The following is a 19,027-nucleotide window of genomic DNA, read 5'->3' as shown; positions in this document are numbered from 1 at the left end:
TGCAAAATGTTGACTTCTTTGTATTGAAGATGATAACAAACTAACATTTAGGCTAAGTCTTCCAGGGGATGTTTATAAATGTGCTATAACCGAAATCTTAATGTTTGTTGATGTCTTGCTGCTAGGCTGAGTGAGTTGAGCCACAGTCTTGCTCCCGGTCACTGCCCCAGAGTGGGCTCCGAAGGGCACAAGGCTCTGTTGTTGTCGAGCGCAGGCAGGAGTAGCAGAAGGGACGGAGAGCAGGGTGAGCACTGCTGTGATTTAATGCACCCAAACAGCCCGACATGGACTTTTTGTACGCCCCCCCTTCTCCGCTCCAGCCGGAGCTAGTGATCAATTTCATTTATGACCTCTGGGCTGATTCGAGCAAGAGTGAAAAATGTAGAGTTGAGGAGGGAGGAGTCAGGGTTGTGTAATGGGTTTGACTGTTCCAGCCGTTCCTGGAATCTGGCCTTCATTAGGTAATGGTCCATGTATTAAACATGAACTTGATCCGGCAAAGCCATGGCTTTTGGAGCTAAAAGGGGTATACTGTTCCTACTACAGAGTCAAGACACCGAGGCTTTTCTGGTTGGCTACGTCCTATGTGTGTCGGCCACATGAGCCATTCTGAAGATGATTGAAATGCTGGAGAGCGTGCTCAATGCTGTGCCTTGCAGTAGGTTGTGGAAAGCTGAGGAGTATGTCAACATCCTTTTCTGAAAAGCAAACATTGTAATTTCACCATGGGACTGATCCAGGAAGGAAATATGAGGGAAGTATTAACAACCACATTGATGGATGAAGATGAATAACATATGTGTCATTGTCCAAGCTCGCCTAGATTGTGGGCAGTGACATTTTAAGATGTCTAATTTAACACATACCCAACAACAAATAAGGTATTTATGAAGTACCTGGAAATGTATCCATAGCATGAGGAGTATTTGCATTCATAAATAACAAAACATGCCTTGTAGTTTTGCATCTACGCAGAGCATTCCCATGAGTGCCTACAGAAATAGATGATTGCAAATTAGCTGCCATTTCTCATTCTCTCATCAATGATGTGTGTAAAAACTGCAGAGCGAAGGGGCTGTTTTCATTAGTAGTTAATTTATGGAGAAAGATTAGTGTAGTACTGCTGGTGCAGAGGATTGTAATTATTGTGTGGATGGTTTGTCAACTCGCTCAGATCTGCATATGTACTTTAGCATACTTGTCTGCATGACGACAGACCCTGGGGGAATTGTCTTAATCACATACAGATCTGGGACCAGGCTAATGTAATGCTACTGTATGTGACATAAGCGCTCTCTTTTCTGTGACCTGGTGAAAAAGGAGCTTAACTCTTTTACTCCTCTCCCTGGTGATGGATCCCTTGTGGCAGTGGTGGAAAAAGTACTCAATTGTCTTACTTGAGTAAAAGAAAAGATGCCTTAATAGAAAATGACTTGAGTAAAAGTATTTGGTTTTAAATATACTTAAGTATCAAAAGTAAATGGAATTGCTAAAATGTACTTAAGTATCAAAAGCAACAGTATAAATCATTTCAACTTCCTTTATATTAAGCAAATCAGACGGTACACTCCAACACTCAGACATGATTTACAAACGAAGCATTTGTGTTTAGTATTTTGTCAGATATAAATATTGAAGTACAGATACCAAAACTACTTAAGTAAAAAATACTTTAAAATACTACTTAAGTACTCTACACCACTGCCTTGGGGGCATTTGGAATGAACATTCTCAGGAGATTATCTTGTTTGACTTGGGAAGATTATCTCCAACTCACTTTTAACCCCACCTCGGGTTGAGCTCACCTATGTAGGAGAAAACGTAATACACTACATGACCAAAAGCATGTGGACACTTGCTCGTCGGACATCTCATTCCAAAAATCATGGGCATTAATATGGAGTTGGTCCCCCTTTGCTGCTATAACAGCATCCACACTTCTGAGAGGCGTTCCACTAGTTGTTGGAACATTGCTGCAGGGACTTTCTTCCATTCAGTCACTACAGCATTAGTGAGGTCAGGCCCTGATGTTGGCGGGTTAGGCCTGGCTCGCAGTCGGCGTTCCAATTAATCCCAAAGGTGTTCCATGGGGTTGAGGTCAGGGCTCTGTGCAGGCCAGTCAAGTTCTTCCTCACCGATCTTGACAAACCATTTCTGTATAGACCTCACTTTGTGCACGGGGGCATTGTCCTGCTGAAATAGGAAAGGGCCTTCCCCAAACTGTTGCCACAAGTTGGAAGCACAGAATCGTCTAGAATATCATTGTATGCTGTAGAGTTAATTTTTCCCTTCACTAGAACTAAGGGGCTGAGCCTGAAACATGAAAAACAGCCCCAAACAGCTGTTTTTCCTCCACCACACTTTACAGTTGCACTATGTGTTTGGTCAGGTAGCGTTTACCGCCAAACCTACATTCGTCTGTCGGACTGCCAGCTGGTGAAGCGCGATTCATAACTCCAGAGAACGTGTTTCCACTGCTCCAGAATCCTATGGCGTCGAGCTTTACACCACTTCACCCGATGCTTGGCATTGCGCATTGTGATCTTGTGTGCGGCTGCTCAGCCATAGAAACCCATTTCATGACGCTCCCGGCTAACAGTATTTGTGCTGACGTTGCTTCCAGAGGCAGTTTGGAACTCGGTCGTGAGTGTTGCAACCGAGGACAGACGATTTTTACGTGCTTCAGCACTCGGCAGTCCCGTTCTGTGACCTTGTGTGGCCTACCACTTTGCTGTTGAGCCGTTGTTGCTCCTCGGTGTCTCCACTTCACAATAGGGCAGAAATTTGAGTAACTAACTTGTTGGAAAAGTGGTATTCTACTGCCTAAGCTTGTCAATGGAGATTGCATGGCTGTTTGCGAGATTTTATACACCTGTCAGCAACGTGTGTGGCTGAAATAGCCGAATCCACTAATTTGAAGGGGTGTCCACATTCTTTTGTATAGTGTATTTAGTCTTGTGGTGACAGCTTCAACAATCCCTTTTAAGAGGATGAATTACATTCGCAGAGGAAAACATTTTAGAGTGGAAGTCTTGGAAGATAATACACCAAGAAATCTTGAAAGGCTGTCATGTCTGTAGATGCTTTTCTGTGTGTCTGAGAAGGGAAGGGATCGCTCTGTGCAATGTTTTCACAGATCAGGCTCTGGCTGAGGCTCCAAAGGGAGCGGAACAGAAACCAGATGAGTCCCCTTAACACCTGTCCACTGTAGGAAGCAGCTATCTTGAAAGCAAAAATACCCAGTCAGACTGGCACCGGACGTGCTGAGCTTAACATTGTGATAGTTGTGTGTTTTGGAATTGGGTGGAGAATGTGAGGGATAGAGAGACTTGTAGGTGTTGCTGCTTGCAAAATCCACACATGCTAGCTAGCTAGTCTAAACCAAACAAAATAATTAACAATGGAGTACAGATACAGAATGCAGGGAGTGGTCTGGGGGCTTGAAGATTGCCCTTGCAGCCAAGATGAATAACATATTGTGTAGCTTTTAGTCCACCCCCAGCTTTCCCATCTCTTTCAGTAGTTTGTCTTTCCAGCCACTCTTCCTCAGCCTCTGTCTACAGCCAAGCCATGTCCCCGGAGCACTCCAAATGTCATAGGTGGTGACCAATTCCTCTAAACTCTTGCCTTGCCCTGTCAAGCTTCAATACAAAGCAGTAGCTTTATTAGACTTTAACAGAAATATTTGTATCGGTCTTTATTCCACAGATAAGGCGCCAATATTAGAATGAACAGATCCGTCATTTGCAGTCATTTATATTTTCAATGGTTGCCTGAAGAGGGTGGTCTACGAGCTGCTCGTCATTGTCTTAAGTCAAGACTTGAGAGAGAGAGTAGGCATCATGGCCTAAAATTAACACCCGCCAAATGCGGCCTTATTCTAAAATGGATTAAGTAACCCCAAAAAATCCTCAGCAATCTACACACAATAGCCCATAATGACAAAGCGGCCAGCTCTAGGAAGAGTCTTGGTAGTTCTAAACTTCTTCCTTTTAAGAATGATAGAGGCCACTGCGTTCTTGGGAACCTTCAATGCTGCAGAAATGTTTTGGTACCCTTCCCCAGATCTGTGCCTCGACACAATCCTGTCTCAGAGCTCCATGGACAATTCCTTGAACCTCACGGCTTGGTTTTTGCTCTGACATGCACTGTCAACTGTGGGACGTTATATACAGTTGAAGTCGGAAATTTACATACACCTTAGCCATATACATTTAAACTCAGTTTTTCACAATTCCTGACATTTAATCCTAGTAAAAATTCCCGGTCTTAGGTCAGTTAGGATCACCACTTTATTTTAAGAATGTGAAATGTCAATAATAGTGAAGAGTGATTTATTTCAGCTTTTATTTCTTTCATCACATTCCCAGTGGGTCATAAGTTTACATACACTCAATTAGTATTTGGTAGCATTGCCTTTAAATTGTTTAACTTGGGTCAAACGTTTCGGGTAGCCTTCCACAAGCTTCCCACAATAAATTGGGTGAATTTTGGCCCATTCCCCCTGACAGAGCTGGTGTAACGGAGTCAGGTTTGTAGGCCTCCTTGCTCGCACACACTTTTTCAGTTCTGCCCACAAATTTTCGATTGGATTGAAGTCAGGGCTTTGTGATGGCCACTCCAATACATTGACCTTGTTGTCCTTAATCCATTTTGCCACAACTTTGGAAGTATGCTTGGGGTCAATGTCCATTTGGAAGACCCATTTCCTATCAAGCTTTAACTTCCTGACTGATGTCTTCTTGAGATGTTGCTTCAATATATCCACATAATTTCCCTACCTCATGATGCCATCTATTTTGTGAAGTGCACCAGTCCCTCCTGCAGCAAAGCACCCCCACAACATGATGCTGCCACCCCCGTGCTTCACGGTTGGGATGGGGTTCTTCGGCTTGCAATTATCCCCCTTTTTCCTCCAAACATAACGATGGTCATTATGGCCAAACAGTTCTATTTTTGTTTCGTCAGACCAGAGAACATTTCTCCACAAAGTACGATCGTTGTCCCCATGTCCAGTTGCAAACCGTAGTCTAGTTTTTTTTATGGCGGTTTTGGAGCAGTGGCTTCTTCCTTGCCGAGCGGCCTTTCAGGTTATGTCCATGTAGGACTCGTTTTACTGTGGATATAGATACTTTTGGCCCTGTTTCCTCCAGTCCTTTGCTGTTGTTCTGGGATTGATTTGCACTTTTCGCACCAATGTACGTTCATCTCTAGGAGGCAGAACACGTCTCCTTCCTGAGCGGTATGACGGCTGCGTGGTCCCATGGTGTTTATACTTGCGTACTATTGTTTGTACAGATGAACGTGGTATCTTCAGACATTTGGAAATTGCTTCCAGGGAAGGAACAGACTTGTGGAGGTCTACAATTTTTTTTATCTGAGGTCTTGGCTGATTTCTTTTGATTTCCCCATGATGTCAAGCAAAGAGGCACTGAGTTTGAAGGTAGGCTATGAAATACATCCACAGGTACACCTCCAATTGACTCAAATAATGTCAATTAGCGTATCAGAACCTTCTAAAGCCATGACATAATTTTCTGGAATTTCCCAAGCTGTTTAAAGGCACAGTCAACTTCGTGAATGTAACCTTCTGACCCACTGGAATTGTGATACAGTGAATTATAGGTGAAATAATCTGTAAACAATTGTTGAAAAATCACTTGTCATGCACAAAGTAGATGTCCTAACCGACTTGCCAAAACTATAGTTTGTTAACCTCTTGGTGCACGGATCCCTTTAACTTCTCTAATATATGTGGGACGCTAACGTCCCACTGCCAAAAGCCAGTAAAAATGCAGACTGCCAAATTCAAATATATTACTATAAAAATCAAACTTTCATGAAATCACACATGAAAGACACCAAATTAAAGCTACACTTGTTGTGAATCCAGCCAACATGTCTGATTTCAAAAGGATTTACGGCGAAAGCACACCAAACGATTATGTTAGGTCAGTACATAGCCACAGAAAAACATAGCCATTTTTCCAGCCATAGAGAGGAGTAACAAAAAGCAGAAATAGTGATTAATTTTATCTCTAACCTTTGATGATCTTCATCAGATGACACTCATATGACTTCATGTTACACAATACATGTATGTTTTGTTCGGTAAAGTTCATATTTATATCCAAAATCTGAGTTTAGGCGGGACGCTACTGTCTCACTTGGCAAAAAGCCAAAGAAAATGCAGAGCACCAAATTCAAATTAATTACTATGAAAATTACTATAAAAATCAAACTTTCATTAAATCACACATGAAAGATACCAAATTAAAGCTACACTGGTTGTGAATCCAGCCAACATGTCAGAATTCAAATAGGCTTTTCGGCGGAAGCAAATTATGCTATTATCTGAGGATAGCACAATAGTAAACAAAGACAGAGAAGCATATTTCAACCCTGCAGGCGCGACACAAAACACAGAAATAAAAATATAATTTATCCCTTACCTTTGACGAGCTTCTGTTGTTGGCACTCCAATATGTCCCATAAACATCACAAATGGTCCTTTTGTTCGATTAATTCCGTCGACATACATCCAAAATGTCCATTTATTTGGCGCGTTTGATCCAGAAAACCACCGGTTCCAACTTGCTCAAGCGTGACTACAAAATATCTCAAAGGTTACCTGTAAACTTTGCCAAAAAATGTCAAACTACTTTTGTAATAACTTTAGGTATTTTTTAACGTTAATAATCGATAAAATTGGAGACGGGATGATCTGTGTTCAATACAGGATTAAAACCAACTATAGCTAGCTTTCTGGTCACGCGCTTCTATCTAACAGGACACTTCATGTGACTCTCGTTCAAGATGGCCGTACTTCTTCATTACACAAAGGAATAACCTCAACCAATTTCTCAAGACTGTTGACATCCAGTGGAAGCGGTAGGAACTGCAAGCAGGTCCCTTAGAAATCTGGTTTCCCAATGAAAACTCATTGAAAAGAGTGACCTCAAAAAAACAACATCTGAATGGTTTGTCCTCGGGGTTTCGCCTGCTAAATAAGTTATGTTATACTCACAGAGATGATTCAAACAGTTTTAGAAACTTCAGAGGGTTTTCTATCCAAATCTACTAACAATATTCATTTCTTATCTTCTGGGGATGAGTAGCTGGCAGTTGAATATGGGTATGCTTTTCATCCAAACGTGAAAATGCTGCCCCCTATCCTAGAGAAGTTAACGGGATCATTTTCGTAAACAACCGCTGAATTGCAGAGCGCCAAATTAAAAATTACAAAAAATATTTATTTTCATGAAATCACAAGTGAAATATACCAAAACACAGCTTAGCTTGTTGTTAATCCACCTATCGTGTCAGATTTTGAAAATATGCTTTACAGCGAAAGCAATCCAAGCGTTTGTGAGTTTATCGATCACTAGACAAAACATTACGAACAGCTAGCAGCAATGTAGATTGGCCACGAAAGTCAGAAAAGCAATAAAATTAATCGCTTACCTTTGATCTTCGGATGTTTGCACTCACGAGACTCCCAGTTACACAATAAATGTTCCTTTTGTGCGATAAATATTATTTTTATATCCAAAAACCTCAATTTTGTTGGTGCGTTATGTTCAGAAATCAACAGGCTCGAGCGGTCATGAAGGGCAGACGAAAATTCCAAATAGTATCCGTAAAGATCGTGGAAACATGTCAAACGTTTGATTTATTTATTTTTTAATTAATAAATTTTACCCCCTTTTCGTGGTATCCAATTGCTAGTAATTACTATCTTGTCTCATCGCTTCAACTCCCGTACAGGCTCGGGAGAGACGAAGGTCGAAAGCCATGCGTCCTCCGAAACCCAACCAAGCCGCACTGCTTCTTAACACAGCGCGCCTCCAACCCGGAAGCCAGCCGCACCAATGTGTCAGAGGAAACACCGTGCACCCGGCTCCCTTGGTTAGCGCGCACCGCGCCTGGCCCGCCACAGGAGTCGCTGGTGCGCGATGAGACAAGGATATCCCTACCGGCCAAACCCTCCCTAACCCGGGCGATGCTAGGCCAATTGTGTGTCAATTTACTTATGTAAATAGGGTATTTCTGCGGAAAAAAAATATACATTTGGAAAATATTTATATAAACCTGATCACTTTGTCATTATGGGGTATTGTGAGTAGATTGAGGGAAAACATTAATTTAATATATTTTATAATAAGGCTGTAATAACAAAATGTGGATAAGTCAAGGGGTCTGAATACTTTCTGAATCCACTGTATTTGTTCTCTTGTCTTGACAGTGTCAAATGTATTTTCTCCCACTTAGATTAGACACCAACTTTATATGTAAAAAATTAACCTTACAAAGTGAAAAATATGTTCTTACAGTGTGTGATGGCAGTCATAATGTGTTTGACTTCACTACTTTGAACCTTTTCTTAAAGATTTTTTGGATACTTTAAGGACCCAAACAGCTTTTCATTTACAATACCAAAATCTTATTTTCCATACATTTAGTGGCTTAAGTTTCCTTTAGCGGGGTCCTTATGCAGTTGTAAAACGTGCTTTTAAGATGGCTGATTTCCACAAACAAATGCTTAATTTTTGGTTCCTTATATACAAACATAATTTGTATAGTTGCAGTTGAAATATATAGCCAATACATTTTGTATTGAATAACAGTGAAATTTACATTATGGTTTCAGTAAGAAAACATTGTCGTAATGAACAGCTAGCGTGTGCTTGTTATAACAAGCTCTCATTGGTTGGCGTAAAGTGTTTGTTTACATGGCCTTTGACTATTGTAATTAGAGGTCGACCGATTATGATTTTTCAACGCCAATAACAATACCGATTTATTGGAGGACCAAAAAAAGTCGATACCGATTAATCGGCCAATTAATTTTTTTACAAATATATATATATATTTTTTAAAATACGTTTTTGTAATAATGACAATTACAATACTGAATGAACACTCATTTTAACTTAATATAATACATCAAATAAATTTAGTCTCAAATAAATAATGAAACATGTTCAATTTGATTTACTATTTCTCTCTATACCATTTGTATTTCATATACCTTTGACTATTGGATGTCCTTATAGGCACTATAGTATTGCCATCATAATCTCGGGAGTTGATAGGCTTGAAGTCATAAACAGCACAATGCTTGAAGCACAGCGAGGAGCTGCTGGCAAATGCAGGAAAGTGCTGTTTGAATGAATGCTTACAAGCCTGCTGCTGCCTTCCACCGCTCATTCAGACTGCTCTATCAAATATCAAATCATAGACTTAATTATAATAAAGACAGAAATTTGAGCCTTAGGTCATTAATATGGTCAAATCTGACTCTGCTTGCACAGAACGCAAGAGAAGTGACACCATTTCCCTATTTAAAATAAATTTATGTTAGCAGGCAATATTAACTAAATATGCAGGTTTAAAAATATGTACTTGTTTATTGATTTTAATAAAGGCATTGATGTTTATGGTTAAGTTCACATTGGTGCAAGGACAGTGCATTTTTTGCGAATACGCTTGTTAAATCATCACCTGTTTGGCGAAGTAGGCTGTGATTCGATGATAAATTAACAGGCACCGCATCGATTATATGCAACGCAGGACAAGCTAGTTAACTATACATGGTTGATGATATTACTAGTTTAACTAGTGATTATGATAAGATTGATTTTTATAATTTTAATGCTAGCTAGAAACTTACCTTGGCTCCTTGCTGCACTCGCGTAACAGGTGGCCACGCAGTCTCCTCATGGAGTGCAATGTAATCGGCCATAAACGGCATCCAAAAATGCAGATTACCGATTGTTATGAGAACTTGAAATCGGCCCTAATTAATCAGCCATGCCGATTAATCGGTCGACGTCTAGTTGTAATGCACTGTAGTGAATCTACTCAATACAAATGCTGACGTTGACACCTAGTGGTGACATTACGAACAGAATGTTACTGCATTTCTCTGCTGTTGTGAACAGTGCAGTTTCAGATTTATTCATTCAGTCCTTGTTTATTAGTGTGCTTGTGGTGCTTCAGCACAAACACTTCAGCATTTTTATCCACTGCTGTAGATAGACAAATCTTTAAGTTGTACCTAAGGTAAACTGAACAAGTGTTTTGATGTACTTTCATAGTTAGAGGATTTAGTTGCTTTTTGGTGGTTATCATGTAAACCACAAATGTTCTTAACTAATGTTAATTTTAATATTTACTTAAGAAATCATCAATTAGTGTATTTGTTAAATTGTGCTCCAAAGGATTGTAAAGTTTTTTTCATTCCACCTCTAAAAGAAATTAAAATAAAATATATATTGTTAATTGGTGACATTTGCCTCCCTAAAATTGGTATCGGACCCAAAAATTCCATATCGGTCGGGCTAGACTTTATTGCTGCTAGTTTCTTTGTTGAATGTTTTATTAAGTTCAGGTTCAATTGATTTGGGAGTGTAGTTTTCAAGTGAAATATAACTCGTATTGCTTTCTTGTCATTGAGGCCTATTTCACTTGAAGCTGAGCTTGTTGAAGGGAAAAGATACCTCTTGCGCACACAGTTTTAAAATCTTACAACAGCTGTTCTAATATAGGCTAATCTAATCTCTCCTTGCTGTTGGTTTGACAGTGAATGCTATTCTGCCATCCTGCTAGTGTGACCAAACAGTAGACTCCACTGTATCCTGCCCTGACCAATATTCCAGTGCCCTATGGCCTAGATCAGAATCACCCTCTCCCTGTTAAAATCCAAGTTTATTGGTCGCGCACACAGATTTTCAGATGTTATTGCAGGTACAGCAAAATGCTTCTGTTTCTAGCTTCAACAGTGTAGCAATAAAAAAGAAAAAAATTATATGGGATGAGCCATGACTAAAATACAGTATATACACATATATAGTGGGTGAAAAAATGTGTAAACATTATTAAAGCAACTAGTGTTCAATGACTCTGTACATAGGGCAGCGGTCTCAAAGGTGCAAGGTAGAGTACCGGTTGGTAGCCGACTAGAACAGTAAGGTTCAGGGCAGGGTACTGGGCGGAGGCTGGTTAGTGACTTTCACAGTCTGATGGCCTGGCGGTAGAAGCTGTTTCTCAGTCTCTCGTTCCAAGCTTTGATGCACCTGTACTGGTTGTGGCTCGGTTGGCTGAGGTCCTTGATGATCTTCTTGGCCTTCCTGTGACACTGGGTGCTGTAAATGTCCTGGACGCTCACGAGGACTGTGTGCTCTTGTTCTGTGTGGGCGACGTGAGTAAGTCATTTAAGCGTGTTAACCCTCGCAAGGCTGCCGGCCCAGACAGCATCCCAAGCCATGTCTGATGAAACCAGTCAATGAATCTGTGTATACGTCGATACTATTCTCAGAGGCGACCTGGAACATTTCCTAATCTGTGTGATCAAAACAATGAAGCATAGATTCGGATTGGTCTGACCAATGTCGAACAGTCCTTACCAATGGCGCTTCCTGTTTAAGTTTCTGCCTATAGGTGGGAAGGAGCAGAATGGAGGTGTAATCTGATTTTGCAGAAGGGAGGACAGGGGAGGGCCTTATTGCCTTCCCGGAAGGGAGAGTAACAGAGTAGCAATGTTTTAATACCACCCTATTCAGAGTCAGAGCAAACGGTCTCCTAAAGTGATTGTGAGAGAACTGTTATATGATGATCATTAAAGAAAAATACTAGTTATAATCTGAGGTAGGTGGTGGGGGTGTGGAGGGAGGAGTTGTAGCCTGGAAGGAGGCTGGGTTCTCTGGGTTAGCTGAGAGACACAATGCTTTTCTTTCCTAATGAGGTGGTGTTCCAGCCCTGGGAGATGGGCTCTGTAGGAGTCCAAAAGCCTGTTCCTTGGTTACCCAGCCATTACACACACTCCCTCTCCAGTTTTAACGAGGGCTGTTAAGGTGACTGTATTACCACCACACGGGCAGTCAAGAGTCATGACCACAGTCAAATTCCGTGTGAGTGCTGAGTCACGGAAACTAGACTTCTCCTAAACTGTGCTCTGATGCCGCTGGTGGTCATAAGTAGCCTACCAAACTTTCTAACGGCTAGCACTCAGAGCTCTATTGTCCCTCTAATCCAAGGCTCTCCAACCCTCTTCCTGAAGAGCTACCGTCCTTCAGGTTTTCACTCCAACCATAATCCAGCGCACCTGACTAATAATTAGTTGGTTGATAAGTTGAAACCGGTTAGTTACAACTGGGGTTGGAGCGAAGACCTACAGGAGCATAGCTCTCCAAGAACAGGGTTGGAGAGCCCTGCTCTAATCAGTCTGACATCAATGCAAATGCAACTTTTAAAAAACTAAGTGTAGCCTATAGGCCTAGGACCCCTGGAACTGGGTTGGAGAGCCCATAGCTTACAGTTCTTAAAGCTCAGACACACCGGTAGGACTTTCAAAGTTTCCCTTACCCGACAGTACTTTGAATGCTGACACTCTGTTCAGAGGTGCTATCTCGTTTGTGTTCAAAAAGTTTGGAAGTCGTCAGCCACCCAGCCTTGTTAAAATACTCCAAACCAGAAGGTGGCAATAGTGTTTTGCAATGCATAGCCATGAGTGTTGCCTAAGATCTGGATTTCTATACGTGCTAATGTTGCTTTTTTCTAGAAAGACCCTGTTGATAGTAGCAAGATGGCCACAGCTAGATGACTACCTAGCAAGATGACGAAAAACTATTTAATTCGCTCTCCATAGTCCTGTATTGCCAGCCCATTGCCCAATATTTAGCAAGCTAGCTAACGTTAGCACATAATGCCATGTCCTTAGCTAGCTAACACAGGCAGCTGTTTCATGGAAACTAGCTAATACATTGTATGTCAATAGTAGCTACAAGTGGTTAGCTAGCTTGGAGGAAGTATTTAGTGTTGTGTGCATTGTCTGTGGACTTAGCTAGCTACCATCCCATAGCCTACATTGCATATAAAGTGTGGCTGGTTCCCTGCTTAATCTTTTATAAAAATGTGGCTCTCCATGGGGTGGTTCGTGCTCTCTGATTGGCTCAAAGTCAAGCTCAAATTCTCTGGCACGGATGTCACGTGAATGTAAATTAGTTAACCTTGTGAGTCAATTTCCACCCCCCCAGGCTTATACTCTAGACTAAATGGTTAAAAAATAAGTCAGGCTAATTCTAATGGTGTTTCTAATAATGTTAAATTCAGCAGGAATAATGGAACGTCTGACTGTGTAGCATGATTAATATTTGAATGGCTGCAGTAACTCTAACAATACAGGCTCATAAAACACCATTTGTTTCTATATCCCTCCGCTTTGATAGCGCTGCAGATTTGGTTACTCAGTCAGTTGATTAATTTCTCTTTGTCGTTTTCTCCCGTACCGAGCCACCCACAGATCCTCTCTGTGCGTCCGTGCCGCTCCATGAAATGGCGTGAGTTGAAAAGGGCCTGATAAATAATTCACTGTTTTGAATGACTGCTGAGTTTCCCAGGGAAGTAACTTGTTCCTTTTATGAATTTTTCATCACTTGGATAATTAATCCAGCATAGCAAGCCAGCCTATCATAACCACCAACATACTGGTTAATATAATGTAGCGTTGCTTTGTAATTAGATTGAAATAGGAGGACATTTAATGGGCAGAAATTTGCAGTGAGTGACTTTGATGTAGGTTGGAAGAAGTTTCATCAATGGTGAGGTCTGAGATGGTAACTCTGCGCAACAGGAACTGATGTAAAAGGTTTGGTCTGTTCAGTCTTGCAAGTGTGTGTGTGTGTGTCACCCTGTCTGTCATGATGCCCTGATCTTTAGAGCGTTGTTAATGAAGATGAAGCGGGCCGTTCATTAAAGGATTTACTCGGTGTGCCTTAAGCAGGATTAATGCCAGGCCTGTGGAGCGAGGGAAGACGAAACAAGTGTTTTTAAAGATTGAGGGATCGCATGGGAGGGGTGGAGGCCTGTCAACAGGCTGGTAGAGACGGCAGGCCTATACTGAGGCATGTTCAGATGTTTAGCTTCTATCCGGGATCCTTGGGATGTCCCTCCCCTAAACCCTAACCTTAATCCTTAACCATTATCTAACTGTTTTCAATTTAAACGTTAATAGGGTGATGTCAGAGTTTGGACGTCCCAAGGATCCCGTTTTTTCCATTGTTCCCTTACCCATACCACCGATGGAACAGGGAGCCAAGCGCTAAAATGGCGGCGAAAGAAATGGCAGCAGCTTTACAGACGCCTAACCAATTGTGCTATTAGGTGTTTTTTCCCCCACGTCATTTGTAACTTATTTTGTACGTAATGTTTCTGCCACTATCTTACGGCAAAAAAAGAGCTTCTGGATATCAGGACAGCGATCACTCACCTCAGATTTGAGAGAGATTTTTTCTTCTACAAGCAGGAAGCACAGGACATACTGCGAACACCCGACAAGGCCGACATCCCCGTTTATTAGCAAGAGAAAGAGACGCAGGTACAGAGGATACAGAGCGGGGTGCCTCGTTAGAATCCGGAGAAGGCGAGTGTGAAAGCTGCCGTTACGTCAATATTACTCGCCAACGTATAATCATTGGACAATAAATTAGACGTGGTACGATCAAAAATATCCTACCAACGGGACCAAAAACCGTAACATCTTATGTTTCACGGAATTATGTCTGAATGATGACATGGATATTCAGCTAGCAGGACCGGCTAGATAAAACAACCCACTCCGTTAAGATTGGGGGGGGGGGGTCTGCATGTTTGTAAACAGCTGGTGCACGAAATCTAAGGAAGTCTAGATTTTGCTCTCCTGAAGTAGAGTATCTTATGATAAATTGCAGACCACACTATTTGCCAAGAGTTTATCTATACTTTTCGTGGCTGTTTATTTACCACCACAGTGACTGTACGTACATAAGCCATGGATTACAGGCAACATTCGCACTGAGCTAAAGGGTAGAGCTGCGCTTTCGAGGAGCGGTACTCTAACCCGGAGGCTTTTAAAAAATCCTGCTATGCCCTCCAAACCATCAAACAGGCAAAGCGTCAATACAGGGCTAAGTTCGAATCCTACTACACCGGCTCCGACGCTGGTCTTATGTGGCAGGGCTTGCAAACTATTACAGACAACAAAAGGAAGCACAGCCGCGAGCTGCCCAGTGACACGAGCCTACCAGATGAGCTAAATCACTTCTGTGCTCGCTTCGAGGCAGGCAACACTGAGGCATGCATGAGTGGTGTCCCGGATGTCTGTGTGATCACGCTCTCCATAGCCGACGTAAGACCTTTAAACAGGTCAATATTCACAAGGCTGCAGGGCCAGACGGATTACCAGGATGTGTGCTCCGGGCATGTGCTGACCAACTGGCAAGTGTCTTCTCTGACATTTTCAACATGTCCCTGATTGAGTCTGTAATACCAACATGTTTCAAGCAGATCACCATAGTCCCTGTGCCCAAGAACACTACTCACGTCCGTAGCCATGAAGTGTTTTGAAAGGTTGGTAATGGCTCACAACAACACCATTATCCCAGAAACCCTAGACCCACTCCAATTTGCATACCGCCCTAACAGATCCACAGATGATGCAATCTCTATTGCACTCCACACTGCCCTTTCCCACCTGGACAAAAGGAGCACCACTCTTTCTCTTCTGGTTAGAGACAGTTTGCGCTGTTCTGTGATAGGAGTAGTACACAGCGTTGTACGAGATCTTCAGTTTATTGGCAATTTCTCGCATGGAATAGCCTTCATTTCTCAGAACAAGAATCGACTGACGAGTTTCAGAAGAAAGTTCTTTGTTTCTGGCCATTTTGAGCCTGTAATCGAACCCACAAATGCTGATGCTCCAGATTCTCAACTAGTGTAAAGGCGGACAGTTTTATTGCGCCTTTAATCAGTACAACAGTTTTCAGCTGTGCTAACATAATTGCAAAAGGGTTTTCTAATGATCAATTAGCCTTTATAAAATGATACATTTGGATTCGCTAACACAACGTGACATTGGAACACAGGAGTGATGGTTGCTGATAATGGGCCTCTGTACGCCTATGTAGATATTCCATAAAAAATCAGCCGTTTACAGCTACAATAGTAATTTACAACATTAACAATGTCTACACTGTATTTTATGTTATTTTAATGAACAAAAAAATTTGCTTTTCTTTCAAAAACAAGGACGTTTTTAAGTGACCCCATAACCTTTGAACAGTAGTGTGTGTGTGTATATATAATACTTTTGTTACTTTTACCCCATTTTCTTTTACATGGATATTTTTTTTTAAGTATTAAAATAGGCCTATACTTTGGTTTTGTTTCGAAAAATGTATACTCACACAAGTATTCAAATACTAACGTCCCTTTTGAATATTTGAATAAATGTGCACATCCCTAACCCATTGAGATGGGAAAAGGCCCAGATGGTAACCCTCTATACCCATCCTAGACCTGGCTGTGGACTCAGCCCTGCTCTGGCCCCTGACCTAGGCCTGGGGCTAGCACCCCCACAGAGGGGGGATCTAGAAGGATGGTGGTCCTCATGAGCCCTTAGCTGTGATTTAGCAGATTAAGGGAGTCACACTTGCCTGGTTGACTTCCATGTCCTGTAGCTGGCAGACCCTGAGTGACTTTTCAGAATGAGAGAGAGCCTGGCCTTAACCCCTGGCTGGCTGGCGCTCACAGCAACATGGGGAAACTGGGATGTTAACAAGTTGTTCATATTCACTATTTGAAATATGACGTAATAGGCCTAACTTGTAATTCCTCTTGATAGCTCCGGCCCTCTTAAAGGTCTTGTGAGGTCTTTCATCAAGGCTTGATTTTTAAGATGATGGGACATTAAATAATCCGCACCTCACCCCCTCGGTTTATAACATGCCAGGCCACCCAAGAGGAAGGCTGAGAGGGGGGGGGGGGGGCACTGGCCCAGCCGGTCACCAACCGATGAAGCAATTAAGAGATTACTCACTCCTGTGACTGTGTTTTGAAATATACCCCCCTTTCTCTACCAAAAACCAACTCGACACTAGGCATTAAACCACTTAATACAAAGGTCAGGATTTTATCATTACTGTGTAACTGTTAATAGGGCTTACACAATTACCGTATAACCGACAGTTATGGATGAAAACCGTCATTGTTTTTGTGTGGAAGAAACAGCAGACTGTAGATGGGACAGCCGGTCATTCGTCTGGTTGAGTCCGATTCTGCTGTAACATATGCCTTGTTTGCACCTTGCGCTTAAATGTGGGCTTGGTGATCTAATCAATATGATCCTATCACTATCTGATCAACGTTTGTTGTGTCTCCACACGATTTCCTGGTCCAATATGAATGAATTTATTTTAAAGGTCCAATTCACCTATTTTTATCTCTATATCAATGCAATTCTGGGTAACATTAAGTACTTTACTGTGATTTGTTTTCAAATAAAATGGCCAAAAAGAAATTTTACAAGCAAGAATTTTCACTTGGACTGTCTGCGAGGGGAAAACGTACATTTTGCTGTTATTGGCAGAGTGGGTTGGAACTTTCTTATTGGCCTATTAACTAATTCACTGCATGGTGATGTCACTATGGAAGGCCGAAACTTCCTTGGACCAAAACAGGCTTTCAGGCGGTGTTTTCAAACGGCCAATCAGAATTTGTTTTTCCTCACAAAAGGGATTTTATTACAGAAATACTCCTGTTTCATCAGCTGTCTGTGTGGCTGGTCTCAGATGATTGCGCAGGTGAAGAAGCCGAATGTGGAGGTCCTGGGCTGGCATGGTTGTGAGGTTGGACATACTGCCAAATTCTCTAAAAATAACTTTGGAGGTGGCTTATGGTAAAGAAATGAAGATTCAATTATCTGGCAACAGCTCTGGTGGACATTCTTTCAGTCTACATGCCAATTGCACGCACCCTCAACTGGAGACATCTGTGACATTGTGTTGTGTGATACAACTGCACATTTTAGTGGCCTTTTATTGTCCCCAGCACAAGGTGTACCTGTGCTGTTGAATATTTTTTCATATGCCACACCTATCAGGTGGATGGATTATCTTGCAAAAGGAGAAATTCTCACCAACGGGATGTTAACACATTTGTTAACAAAAGTTTTGTGCGTCATGGTACCAACACTTTACATGTTGCGTTTATATTTTTGTTCAGTGTAGAACGCTTGTGGATTTATATTAAGAAGCGAAGTGGAAATCGTTGTCACGAACATCTGACTATACAGACGAAGTGTCCGTGGTCAAGCAACAACGACTGCTCTCCTTGAGTGACGTGGCAGGACTCGCTCTCTCCCTCAGTGGCAGGGAGTTTTTCCCCTTTTTTCCAGTAATGACAATAGGGCTTGCAGGAAGAGGATCACTATCTATTGTCCTTGAACACAGTGGGCTGCTAAAGATGGACACCTTTCGGTTGCTAGGAGACATGAACTGCCATCATTGGCATGGTGATATGTTTGGATCCACTGGAGAAAAGGCGGGAGGAGCGAAAAGGGCCCAGGGATGTTGGGATTGGATCCCAGCGCTTCAGAGATGGGGACGGTGAGGGAATAAGGGAGGGAGCTGAAGAGAGTGATTGGCTGAGGTTAATAAGGAATAATGAAGCACTTTTGTTGTTTCTCACACTGAAGTTAGCGCCTGCCTGTGTTTGGCCTCATTTTCAATCTCCTGCACACCACTCTCATACAAACACATGCATGTTCCTCTTAGGTTTGTTTGACTGTACACCTACAATGATTTCCAAAGGGTTTTGATTGGAAATAAGACGGTAAGTAGGCCTCGCAATCACTGGGCATCCCAGGTTGCCTATTACAGCGCTGCATCGCTTACACGAAACCCAAACCGGCTGCGCGTGTGCGCCATCGTGCATAAATAAATTTTGTCCCCTACACCAAACGCGATACGCAGGCTAAAATATCAAAACAAACTCTGAACCAATGACATTAATTAGGGTACAGGTCGAAAAGCATTAAACATGTATGACAATTTAGCTATTTAGCTAGCTTGCTGTTGCTAGCTAATTTGTCCTGGGATATAAACATTGAGTTGTTATTTTACCTGAAATGCACAAGGTCCTCTACTCCAACAATTAATCCACACACAAAATGGTCAACCGAATCATTTCTAGTCATCTCTCCTCCTTCCAG

General features: G+C 41.9%; 1 protein-coding gene across 2 annotated transcripts in view; it reads left to right on the top strand.

Annotated features, from left to right (window-relative positions):
* LOC139541000 (protein strawberry notch homolog 2-like) overlaps positions 1-19,027 on the top strand; it is a 113,291-nt gene that overhangs the window by 6,948 nt on the left and 87,316 nt on the right. The window lies entirely within an intron of this gene.

Source organism: Salvelinus alpinus, chromosome 16, assembly GCF_045679555.1.
Source record: "Salvelinus alpinus chromosome 16, SLU_Salpinus.1, whole genome shotgun sequence".
Lineage (NCBI taxonomy): Eukaryota > Metazoa > Chordata > Actinopteri > Salmoniformes > Salmonidae > Salvelinus > Salvelinus alpinus.
Note: the sequence above shows the minus strand (reverse complement) of the source record. Positions and strands in the feature narration are given on the sequence as shown.